This window comes from Bombina bombina, chromosome 10 (genome assembly GCF_027579735.1).
Source record: "Bombina bombina isolate aBomBom1 chromosome 10, aBomBom1.pri, whole genome shotgun sequence".
Classification (NCBI taxonomy): domain Eukaryota; kingdom Metazoa; phylum Chordata; class Amphibia; order Anura; family Bombinatoridae; genus Bombina; species Bombina bombina.
In genome coordinates this window covers 90759443-90773258 of record NC_069508.1, presented here as the reverse complement: position 1 = coordinate 90773258, position 13816 = coordinate 90759443, and positions in this window count along the sequence as shown.

Sequence of the window (13816 nt, the reverse complement as noted above, 5' to 3'; positions counted from 1 at the left end):
GCGTATACTGTGCCCACTTGCCCAGTGCCACCACTCATAATTTGTGTAATGGTATTGTCAGTGTCCATTTTAAAAAAAATGACAGGCAGAGGCAGGCCACCCCACAGGTTCCGTGGTCATGGTCGTTATGCTGTGATTCCTTTAGACCCTACAAATATGCACATTGTTCAGACGCCGGGTGCCAGGGGGGACGCGAAAAGTTCTGAGGAGGACCTAGTTGAATGGCTAACACAGGACACCCAATCTTCTACAGCTTCCGCTCCTAGTCCTCCTAACCTTGACGCACCATCTACGTCCAGCTGTGCTTTGGGCAGGTCTCAAGTGACCAGTGCCACTCGCCCGCCTGTCGCCACCACCAACACTAGCACCACAGCCACTTCACTTGATCTGTCACAGGAGTTATTGACACATCAGTTGGAAGAAATGAGTGATGCACAACCATCATTGACAGAGGATGTAGATAACAGTGATATGTCTCAGTCAGGCAGCATTACCGACATGGAGGTACAGTGATGATGATGATGTTGTACCCACTGCTGCTTCCTTTCTTGATGTGTCAGATACAAGTGAAGCGGTTGATGATGATGTGTCGGTGGATGTCACGTGGGTGCCTGCTAGAAGAGAAGAAGAAGAGGGGGAAAGTTCAGATGGGGAGACAGAGAGGAGGAGGAGGAGGAGGAGACGAGTTGGAAGCATGGGGAGGTCGTCTCAAGGAGCTAGTGGCACAGTCAGACAGCATGCATTGGCACCCGGGGTCAGCCAGACAGCACGCCGACGACCATCAACGCATGCTGTTGCCACCACCAGAATGCCGTCATCGCAGAGCTCAGCAGTGTGGCATTTTTTTGTGTGTCTGCCTCTGACAACAGCGATGCCATTTGCAACCTGTGCCAAAAGAAACTGAGTCGTGGGAAGTGCAACAGCCACCTAGGTACAACTGCTTTGCAAAGGCACATGGTCTCCCATCACAAACGCCGATGGGAAGAACACATGAGTAGAAGCAGCACACAAACTGAAAGCCGCCCTCCTCCTCCTGCTCCAGCATCTTCAGCCACGTCAACCACTGCTGTCCTGCTTGCCCCCTCTCAACCATCCTCCACTGAGTCTCTCTTATGTAGCAGTTCCTGGTCATCTGCCCACAGTCAGCTGTCTGTCAAGGACATGTTTGAGCGTAAGAAGCCAATTTCTCAAAGTCACCCCCTTGCCCGGCGTCTGACCGCTGGCTTGTCTGAACTCTTATCCCGCCAGCTTTTACCATACAAGCTGGTGGAGTCTGATGCTTTCAAAAAATTTGTATCTATTGGGACAATGCAGTGGAAGGTACCTGGCAGAAATTTCTTTTCACAAAAGGCAATCCCAAACCTGTACTCTGTTGTTCGAAAGGAAGTTATGGCATGTCTTGCACATAGCGTTGGGGCAAGGGTCCATATGACCACGGATAGCTGGTCTGCAAAGCATGGTCAGGGCAGGTATATCACCTACACTGCACATTGGGTAAACCTGCTGACGTCTGACAAGCATGGAATGCGTGGCTCTGCAGAAGAGTTGGTGACACCGCCACGACTTGCAGGCAAGCCTGCTGCTACCTCCTCTACTCCTCCTACTCCATCCTCTTCCATAACCTCTTCCATAACCTCTTCCTCGGCTGAGTCCTCTTCTGCTTCTGCTTCTTGCTCCACATCAATGGCACCCCCCAGCTCCCCAGGTACTATTCCACATCCCGGGTACGGCAGTGTCACGCCGTCTTGGGATTGACTTGCCTGAAAGCGGAGAGTCACACCGCACCAGCACTCCTGACCGCCCTGAACGCACAGGTGGATCAGTGGCTGACTCCGCACCAACTGGAGATTGGCAAGGTTGTTTCTGACAATGGAAGTAATTTGGTGGTGGCATTGAAATTGGGCAAGTTGACACATGTGCCGTGCATGGCACATGTGTGTAATCTAATTGTACAACGATTTGTCCATAAGTACCCAGGCTTACAGGATGTCCTGAAGCAGGCCAGGAAGGTGTGTGGCCAATTCAGGCGTTCCTACATGGCCATGGCGCACTTGTTCGATATCCAGCGTCGAAACAACCTGCCAGTGAGGCGCTTGATTTGCGACAGCCCGACACGGTAGAATTCAACACTCCTAATGTTTGACCGCCTGCTCCAACAAGAAAAAGCTGTTAATGAGTATTTGTATGACTGGGGTGCTAGGACAGCCTCTGGGGAGCTGGGGATATTTTTGCCAAATTACTGGACGCTCATGCGCAATGCCTGTAGGCTCATGCGTCCTTTTGAGGAGGTGACAAACCTTGTCAGTCGCACCGAAGGCACCATCAGCGACATCATACCATACCAAATTACTGGACGCTCATGCGCAATGCCTGTAGGCTCATGCGTCCTTTTGAGGAGGTGACAAACCTTGTCAGTCGCACCGAAGGCACCATCAGCGACATCATACCATTTGTTTTCTTCCTGGAGCGTGCCCTGCGAAGAGTGCTGGATCAGGCCGTAGATGAGCGTGAAGAGGAAGAGTTGTGGTGTCCATCACCCCCACAAACAGCCTTATCAGCATCGCTTGCTGGACCTGCGGCAATGCAGGAAGAGGATTGTGAGGAAGAGGAGTCAGAGGAGGAATGTGGCTTTGAGGAGGAGGAGGACGAAGACAGAGCACAACAGGCATCCCAGGGTGCTCGTTGTTGTCACCTCTCTGGTACCCGTGGTGTTGTACGTGGCTGGGGGGAAGAAGATACCCTCAGTGAGATCAGTGAGGACGAGGAACGGGACATGATTAGCTCGGCATCCAACCTTGTTCAAATGGGTTCTTTCATGCTGTCGTGCCTGTTGAGGGACCCTCGTATAAAAAAGCTGAAGGAGAACGACCTGTACTGGGTGTTCACGCTCCTCGACCCCCAGTATAAGCATAAAGTGCCTGAAATGTTACCAAATTCCCGCAAGTCGGAAAGGATGGAGCATTTTAAAAATAAATAAAAAAATATGCTTTACACAGCGTATAAGGGTGATGTCACAGCACAACGGGAATGTAACAGGGGAAGAGATGAAATTAATCCTCCTCCTCCCACGACCACGGCGGCAAGGACAGGACGCTTTCCTGATGTCTTGTTGATGGAGGACATGAGTACCTTTTTAACTCCCATGCATCCCCAGAGCCTTTCGGGATCCAGCCTCAGAGAAAGACTCAACCGACAGGTAGCAGACTACCTAGCTTTAACTGTGGATCTCAACACTCTCAGGAGCGATGGACCCCTTGACTACTGGGTGTGCAGGCTTGACTTGTGGCCTGAGCTATCTCAATTTGCAATGGAACTTCTGGCCTGCCCCAATTCAACTGTCCTGTCCAAAAGGACCTTCAGTGCAGCAGGAGATTTTGTCACTGAGAAGAGAAGTTGCCTAGGTCAAAAAAGCCTTGAATATCTCACTTTTATAAAAATGAATGAGGGATGGATCCCGAAGGGACTGACATTGGGCGATACATTTGAGTAAAAAAGGCCTGATGATGAGATGAGCTGGCTTGGGCTACAACTGGTACACAGGCTGGCCTTTTTTTTTCTTATAAAGCCGGATGACTTGCTTGATTTATCCGCCAACAACTAGTGTTCAAGCCACAAGCTTTTAGGGCACTTTCTAAATGTTTTACAAACATCAATTTTTCTGGCCGCTGCTACAGCAGTTGCTACAACAATACCCAAATTTTTCAGTCATTTGTACATTCCTAATTTTTCTGGCCTCTGCTGCTGCTCTGTGGGTACAAAACTCAAATAAAAAAATAAGGCACATAACAGTGCTTAAACTGTTAAGAATAGTACAACTTAACACACCACTCATATCTGGTGGACCATTAAATTGCATGCGCAGTGCCCCAAATGTGAAGTAGGAGGACCGACCAAGCATCTTTATCCATCTCTTGGTTGCTCTAAATTATCTCGGGGTTCCATCTATGCCATACCTGTACTCTATTGTGCAAAAGGATGGCATATGTGGTGTTTCATGCTGTTGTGCCTGTTGCAGGTCGTGGCCCATGGTATAAAAAGGCTGAAGGAGAATGACCTGTAATGGGTGCCCAAGCAAATTTTTTGAAAAATGTTCCCGGTTCCTCTCAGTTATCTCCGGGTTTCTAAAATGGATGCCATACCTGTACTCGATTGTGCAAAAGGATGGCATATGTGGTGTTTCCTGCAGTTGTTTCTGTTGAGGGTGCTGGACCCTCTTATAAAAATGCTGAAGGAGAACGACCTGTAGTGGGTGTCCAAGCATGGTTTTTTGGGCAATTTCACGTTTCCAAAAAATTATCTCTGGGTTTCTAAAATCAATGCCGTACCTGTACTCTATTGTTCAAAAGGATGCCATATGTCGTCTTTACTGCTGTTGTTTCATATTAGGGTCCTGGACCCTCTTATAAAAAGGCTGAATTAGAAAGAAGTGTCCTGGGTGTCCAATCATTTTTTTGGTTCAATTTCCCGGTTGCAACAAATTATCTCCAGGTTTCTAAAATCAATGCTTTACCTGTACTCTATTGTTCAAAAGGATGCCATATGTTCTCTTTCCTGCTGGTGTTTTGTTTGAGGGTCCTGGACCCTCTTATAAAAATGCCTAAGGAGAAATAAGTGTACTGGGTGTCCAATCAATGTTTTTTTCTATTTCCCATTTGCCAAAAAATATCTCTGGGTTTCTAAAATCAATGCTGTACCTGTACTCTATTGTTCAAAGGGATGCCATATGTCCTCTTTCCTGCTGGTGTTTTGTTTCAGGGTCCTGGACCCTCTTATAAAAAGGCCTAAGGAGAAAGAAGTGTACTGGGTGACCAATCAATGTTTTTTTCTATTTCCCATTTGTCAAAAGTTATCTCTGGGTTTCTAAAATCAATGCTGTACCTGAACTCTATTGTTCAAAGGGATGCCATATGTCCTCTTTCCTGCTAGTGTTTTGTTTCAGGGTCCTGGACCCTCTTATAAAAAGGCCTAAGGAGAAAGAAGTGTACTGGGTGTCCATCCAATCATTTTTTTTTATTCAAATTCCCGGTTGCAACAAATTATCTCCGGGTTTCGAAAATCAATGCTTTACCTGTACTCTATTGTTCAAAAGGATGCCATATGTCCTCTTTCCTGCTGGTGTTTTGTTTGAGGGTCATGGACCCGCTTATAAAAAGGCCTAAGGAGAAAGAAGTGTACTGGGTGTCCAATCAATGTTTTTTTCTATTTCCCAGTTGCCAAAAATTATCTCTGGGTTTCTAAAATCAATGCCTTACCTGTAATCTATTGTTCAAAAGGATGCCATATGTCCTCTTTCCTGCTGGTGTTTTGTTTGAGGGTCCTGGACCCTCTTATAAAAAGGCCGAAGGAGAAAGAAGTGTACTTGGTGTCCTGTCCAATCAATGTTTTTTTCTATTTCACGTTTCCTAAAAATTATCTCTGGGTTTCTAAAATCAATGCTGTACCTGTACTCTATTGTTCAAAAGGATGCCATATGTCCTCTTTCCTGCTGTTGTTTTTGTTGAGGGTCCGGGACCCTCTTCTAAAAAGGCCGAAGGAGAACGACCTATACTGTACTGGGTGTCCATTCATGTTTTTTTTTAAATTTCATGGTTCCTAATAAATATCTCCGTGTAACTAAAATCAATGCCATACCTGTACTCTATTGTTCAAAAGGATGGCATATGTGGTGTTTCATTCTGTTGTGGCTGTTGAGGGTCGTGGCCGTGGGCCAGCGTATAAAATGGCTGAAGGAAAACGACCTGTACTGCCTTGCTGCTCCTTTTAGGCAGGCCAGCTCTTTGCATACATGCCCACAGACTCTGTAACGCATGCCTCTTTTAGGGAGAGGTGCAGCCATAATGCAGGGTCAGAACTTCTGCCTGCAACTGTTATACTCGATTTTGCAAAAGGAAGTAACCTTACCATGGTTCCCTGCACGCACGCCTTGTTGTTATATTTTGGTGAGGGTAATCATGATGGCCATGTAGACCACCCCCGAGAGGCATGGAAGTAAGGGATGAGATGAAAGTGCTAATAATAGTACAACTTGAAACAACCGAGTTAGCCATGGGTGTTAGTCCAAGACCGCTTGGCTTTTTTTTGGCTTTGGGTGCGGCTAAACATGCAGGCCATATAGAGCTGCCACCATTCGGTGTTGTATCAGGTATTAAACTAATAAGAACAGTACTACCAAAATACAGCCAATGAAGGGCCTATGAAGACTGAGCCAAGGTTGGATTGTAGTATTTTGTTAGGCTAATTATGATGGCCATGTAGAACACCACCGAGAGGCCTGGAAGTAACAGGGATGAGATGAAAGTGCTAAGAATAGTACAACTTGAAACAACCGAGTTAGCCATGGGTGTTAGTCCAAGACCGCTTGGCTTGTTTTTGGCTTTGGGTGCGACGAATCATGCAGGCCATATAGAGCTGCCACCATTTGGTGTTGTATCAGGTATTAAACTAATAAGAACAGTACTACCAAAATACAGCCAATGAAGGGCCTTATGAAGACTGAGCCAAGGTTGGATTGTAGTATTTTGTTAGGCTAATCATGATGGCCATGTAGACCACCACCGAGAGGCCTGGAAGTAACAGGGATGAGATGAAAGTGCTAAGAATAGTACAACTTGAAACAACCGAGTTAGCCATGGGTGTTAGTCCAAGACCGCTTGGCTTTTTTTGGCTTTGGGTGCGGCTAATCATGCAGGCCATATAGAGCTGCCACCATTCGGTGTTGTATCAGGTATTAAACTAATAAGAACAGTACTACCAAAATACAGCCAATGAAGGGCCTATGAAGACTGAGCCAAGGTTGGATTGTAGTATTTTGTTAGGCTAATCATGATGGCCATGTAGACCACCCCCGAGAGGCCTGGAAGTAACAGGGATGAAAGTGCTAAGAATAGTACTAATTGAAACAACCGAGTTAGCCATGGATGTTAGTCCAAGACCGCTTGGCTTTTTTTGGGGTTTGGATGTGGCTAATCATGAAGGCCAGATAGACCTGCCACCATTCGGTGTTGTAACAGGTATTAAACTACTAAGAACAGTACTACTTAACACAACCTAGTTACCATGGGTCCCAGAGCATATGTTTTGTTATTATATTTTGTAAGGGTAATCATGCAGGCCATATCGACCTCCCCCGATAGGGTGAGTAACAGGTTTTGAAATGCTAAGAACAGTACTACTTAACACAAACTTACCATGGGTCCCAGAGCATATGTCTTATTATTATATTTTGTTAGGTTAATCATGCAGGCCATATAGACCTTCCCCGATAGGGTGAGTAACAGGTATTAAAATGCTAAGAAGAGTACTACTTAACACAACCTGGTTACCATGGGTCCCAGACTGCATGTCTTGGTATTATATTTTGTAAGGGTTGTAAGGGTAATCATGCAGGCCATATAGACCTCCCCCGATAGGGTGAGTAACAGGTTTTGAAATGCTAAGAACAGTACTACTTAACACAAACTTACCATGGGTCCCAGAGCATATGTCTTATTATTATATTTTGTTAGGGTAATCATGCAGGCCATATAGACCTCCCCCGATAGGGTGAGTAACAGGTATTAAAATGCTAAGAACAGTACTACTTAACACAACGTTACCATGGGTCCCAGACCCAGAGCAGATGTCTTATTATTATATTTTGTATGGGTAATCATGTAGGCCATATACACCTCCCCCGATAGGGTGAGTAACAGGTATTAAAATGCTAAGGAAATTACTACTTAACACAACCTAGTTACCATGGGCCCCAGACCGCATGTTTTGTTATTATATTTTGTAAGGGTAATCATGCAGGCCATATAGACCTCCACCGATAGGGTGAGTAACAGCTATTAAAATGCTAAGGACATTACTACTTAACACAACATAGTTACCATGGGTCCAAGACCCAGAGCAGATGTCTTATTATTATATTTTGTATGGGTAATCATCCAGGCCGTATAGACCTACCCAAATAGGGGGAGTTACAGAGATTAAAGTGCTAAGAATAGTACTACTTAAAACACAACCTAGTTAACATGGGTCCCAGACCGCATGTCTTATTATTATATTTTGTCAGGGTAATCAGGCAGGCTATATAGACCTCCCCCAATAGGGGGGGTAACAGGGATTAAAGTGCTAAGAAAAGTACTAATTAACACAAGCTAGTTACCATGGGTCCAACACCATGTGTCTTGTTGTTATACTTTGTCAGGGTAATCATGCAGGCCATATAGACCTCCCTTGATAGGGGGAGTAACAGGGATTACAGTTCTAAGAATAGTACTACTTAAACACAACCTAGTTACCATGGGTCCCAGACCAGATGTTTTCTTGTTATACTTTGTCAGGCTAATCATGCAGGCCATATAGAACTCCAACAAAAGGGGGAGTAAGAGGGATTAAAGTGATAAGAAAAGTTTTACTTAACACAACAAAATTACCATGGGTCCCAGACCGCGTGTCTTGTTGTTATACTTTGTCAGATTAATCATAACCGCCATATAGACCTCCACCAATAGGGGGAGTTACAGGGCTGAAAGTACTAAGAATAGTACTACTTAACACAACCTAGTTACCATGGGTCCAAGACCGCATGTTTAATTATTATACTTTGTCAGGGTAATTATATATCTAACAAATCTATCTATTTCTCTTCTATCGATTCTATCTAACTATCAATCTATGTATATCTATCTTTCCTATCTATCGATCTATCTTCTGTCCGGACTGTTTTGAGACAGCCACTTGTGTTTTTGACAAATTTGAAGTAGGAGGACAGAACAATCATCTTCTTCCATCTCCCGGTTCCAAAAATGAAGGCCATATAGACCTCCCCCGATAGGGGGAGTAACAGGTTGTAGTAAACTGCTAAGAATAGTACTACTTAACACACCACGGGTCACAGACCGCATGTCTTATTGTTATACTCTGTCAGGGAAATTATATATATTTCAAATCGATTTATTTATCTATCAAATCGATCGAACTATCAAACGTATCTATCAAATGTAGATTGCATCTATTGATCGATGTAATTCGTATCTATAAAATGTATATTACATATTTTGGTTGATGTAATTCGTATCTATAAAATGTATATTGCATCTTTGATTCGATAACATTCGTATCTATCAAATGTATATTGCATCTATTGATCGATGTAATTCGTATCTATCAAATGTATATTGCATCTATTGATCTATAAAAATTGTATCGATCATATGTATATTGCATCGATTGAGCTATGTAATCTATGTATCTATCTATCTATCAAATCTATCTATCTCGTGGTTGTGCAAATGGACTGTTTGCGGTTGATTGCGGTGCGTTACACTTGGAGTTTGCTCTGTCACTGTGAAGCGGCCGTAACCCTTATACTACCTGATAGATACAACATCATAACTGATGTTTTAAAGCACGTTATTGCAAACAATTTGGGAATGTTAGGTGATTTAGGCCCTTTATGGGTTAAAAGCAGACTCTGCATAAACTAGGTAATTTTCCATGGGAGTTTTGCCAGGGATCCCCCTCCAGCATGCCACAGTCCCGGTGTTAGTCCCCTTGAAACAACTTTTCCATCACTATTGTGGCCAGAAAGAGTCCTTGTAGGTTTTAAAGTTCACCTGCCTATTGAATTCAATTTAAATTTTTAAGTTCGCGACATCACTACTAATAAGGTCAAGTCTAGAAAATTAACCTCATCAGAGAACATATTTCCCGTAAACCTAAGGTTAATATCATTGTTATTAACCCCTTAATGACCACAGCACTTTTCCATTTTCTGTCCGTTTGGGACCAAGGCTATTTTTACATTTCTGCGGTGTTTGTGTTTAGCTGTAATTTTCCTCTTACTCATTTACTGTACCCACACATATTATATACCATTTTTCTCGCCATTAAATGGACTTTCTAAAGATATCATTATTTTCATCATATCTTATAATTTACTATAAAAAAAATTATAAAATATGAGGAAAAAATGGAAAAAAACACACTTTTTCTAACTTTGACCCCAAAAATCTGTTACACATCTACGACCACCAAAAAACACCCATGCTAAATAGTTTCTAAATTTTGTCCTGAGTTTAGAAATACCCAATGTTTACATGTTCTTTGCTTTTTTTGCAAGTTATAGGGCCATAAATACAAGTAGCACTTTGCTATTTCCAAACCACTTTTTTTCAAAATTAGCGCTAGTTACATTGGAACACTAATATCTTTCAGGAATCCCTGAATATCCCTTGACATGTATATATTTTTTTTTAGAAGACATCCCAAAGTATTGATTTAGGCCCATTTTGGTATATTTCATGCCACCATTTCACCGCCAAATGCGATCAAATAAAAAAAATCGTTCACTTTTTCACAAATTTTTTCACAAACTTTAGGTTTCTCACTGAAATTATTTACAAACAGCTTGTGCAAATATGGCACAAATGGTTGTAAATTCTTATCTGGGATCCCCTTTGTTCATAAATAGCAGACTTATATGGCTTTGGTGTTGCTTTTTGGTAATTAGAATGCCACTAAATGCCACTGCGCACCACACGTGTATTATGCCCAGCAGTGTAGGGGTTAATTAGGGAGCATGTAGGGAGCTTTTTGGGGTAATTTTAGCTTTAGTGTAGTGTAGTAGACAACCCCAAGTATTGATCTAGGCCCATTTTGGTATATTTCATGCCACCATTTCACCGCCAAATGCGATCAAATAAAAAAAAAAGTTACATTTTTCACAATTTTAGGTTTCTCACTGAAATAATTTACAAACAGCTTGTGCAGTTATGGCACAAATAGGGTTGTAAATGCTTCTCTGGGATCCCCTTTGTTCAGAAATAGCAGACATATATGGCTTTGGCATTGCTTTTTGGTATTTAGAAGGCCGCTAAATGCCGCTGCGCATCACACGTGTATTATGGCTAGCAGTGAAGGGGTTAATTAGGTAGCTTGTAGGGAGCTTGCAGGGTTAATATTAGATTTAGTGTAGAGCTCAGCCTCCCACCTGAAACATCAGACCCCCTGATCCCTCCCAAACAGCTCTCTTCCCTCCCCCACCCCACAATTGTCCCCGCCATCTTAAGTACTGGCAGAAACTCTGCCAGTACTAAAATAAAAGGTATTTGGCCCTTTTTTAAAAAAAAAAAAAAGAAGCATATTTACATATGCTAATGTGTACGATCCCCCCTTAGACCCCAACCTCACTGATCCCCCCTAAAAAGCTCTATAACCCTCCCACTCTAACTTAATGGGCGCCATCTTGGGTACTGGCAGCTGTCTGCCAGTACCCAGTTTAGAAGAAAAAAATGTTTTTTTTTTACATTTATTAAAAGTTTCTGTAGTGTAGCTTCCCCCCACACAAAACCAACCCCCCACCCCTCCATGATCACTTTTTGTGCTTTTGCACAAACAAGATTAGGTCTTATTTATTAAAACATTTTCCGTAGTGTAGCGGTTCTCACCCGCTCCCGCCCCGTGCACGCGCCCGCCCGCCACCCTCCGTGCACGCGCGCGTGCCCGTGCGCGCCCCCCGACGATCGCGCCCCCGATCCCGCCCCCCTTGACGTCATGCGGCACACCGATGGCCGCCCACCCGCCTCCCAAGTCGGCTCCCACCCACCAACGAAACCGGCCATCGATGTCCGGTGCAGAGAGGGCCACAGAGTGGCTCTCTCTGCATCGGATGGCCGTAAAAGGTTATTGCAGGATGCCTCCATATCAAGGCATCACTGCAATAACCGGAAAGCAGCTGGAAGCGAGCAGGATCGCTTCCAGCTGCTTTCCACACCGAGGACGTGCAGGGTACGTCCTCAGGCGTTAACTGCCTTTTTTTTGAGGACGTACCCTGCACGTCCTCGGTCATTAAGGGGTTAATATAACTTATAAATTCATCAAATGGGAAAGTGTCCTTCACAATAAAAATCAAATCATCAATATACCTCATGTACATGAGTATGTCAGGCCTGAAGTCCCTACCACCAATATTATTATTATTGTAGATGTATTTGTGTTCTCACTCACACCACAAATAAATTGGCATATGAGGGGGCAAATTTTGCCCCCATAGCCATACCTTGCTTTTGTAAATAAAATTTAGAATCAAACATAAAATAATTGTGGGTGAGTAGGAAGTTCACAACATCCAAGACATATCAAGACATATCCAAACATCTTCGCCAAATGTAGTCTCATTGGTGATAAAGGACTCCAGAGCCCGACACCCATGCACATGAGGTATAGATGAATATAATGAAATTGCGTCAACAATTACCCACTTATAACCCACCTGCCATTCAAAATCCTTTAGAACATCCAAGAGATGATGTGAGTCCCTAAGATAACTATATAAGTTTCTTACCATAGGCTGTAAGAGATTATCAATCCATTCAGACACAGGCTCCAATAATCGAATCCTAATCTAATCCCCCTACCCCGCCGCCACCAACATTAAAATTATTAACCCCTAATCTAATCCCCCTACCCCGCCGCCACCTACATTAAAATGATAACCCCCTAATGTGAGCCCCTACACCGCCGCCACCTACATTAAAATTATTAACCCCTAATCTAATCCCCCTACCCCGCCGCCACCTACATTAAAATGATAACACCCTAATGTAGCCCCTACACCGCTGTAGGGAGCCATGGAGCGTGGAGGATCCTCTTCATACGATCGCCGCCATACACTGAATAGGAATTCAAGGTACGCGATTAAAAATGGCGTCCCTTGAATTCCTATTGGCTGATTTGAGCCACAAATTGAAATCAGCCAATCGGATGAAAGCTACTTTAATTCTATTGGCTGATTTGAATAGACAATAGAATAAGAGCTACTGTAATTCTATTGGCTGATTAGAATAGCCAATAGAATTACAATAGCTCTTATTCTATTGACTATTCATATCAGCCAATAGAATTAAAGTAGCTTTTATCCGATTGGCTGATTTGAATTTGAAGGCTCAAATCAGCCAATAGGAATTCAAGGGACGCCATTTTTAATCGCGTACCTTGAATTCCTATTCAGTGTACGGCGGCAATCGTATGAAGAGGATCCTCCACGCTCCATGGCTCCGGTCTTCAGTTCCAGCGTCGCCGATCTTCAGTTCCTGCATCGCCGGTCTTCAGTTCCAGAGAGGACGGTCTTCAGCTCCGCGGTCATCGGTCTTCAACTCCTCCGCTTCGCGCCGGCTGGTTCCTGGAAGAAGAAGAGGTCGCCGCCTGGAAGAAGACTTCTCTGCCTAGAACAGGACCTTCTCCGCAGGTCTTCAGGACAGGTAAGGACCACTTGGGGGTTAGACTTAGGTTTTTTTAAGGGGGGATAGGGTGGGTTTTAGAGTAGGGGTGTGTGGGTGGTGGGTTGTAATGGGGGGGGGGTGTTCTTTTTTTTTACAGGTAAAAGAGCTGATTACTTTGGGCAATGCCCCACAAAAGGCCCTTTTAAGGGCTGGTAATAGAGCTGATTACTTTTTGTAATTTAGTTTAGGGTAGGGACATTATTTTATTTTGGGGGGCTTTGTTATTTTATTAGGGGGCTTAGATAAGGTGTAATTAGCTTAAAATTCTTGTAATCTTTTTTTATTTTGTGTAATTTAGTGTTTTTTTTTTTTTTGTAATTTAGTTTAGAGTATTTAATTATATTTCAGTTTAGATAATTGTAGTTTATTTAATTAATTTATTGATAGTGTAGGTGTATTTGTAACTTAGGTTAGGATTTATTTTACAGGTAATTTGGTAATTATTTTAACTAGGTAGCTATTAAATAGTTATTAACTATTTAATAGCTATTGTACCTAGTTAAAATAAATACCAAGTTACCTGTAAAATAAATATAAACCCTAAAATA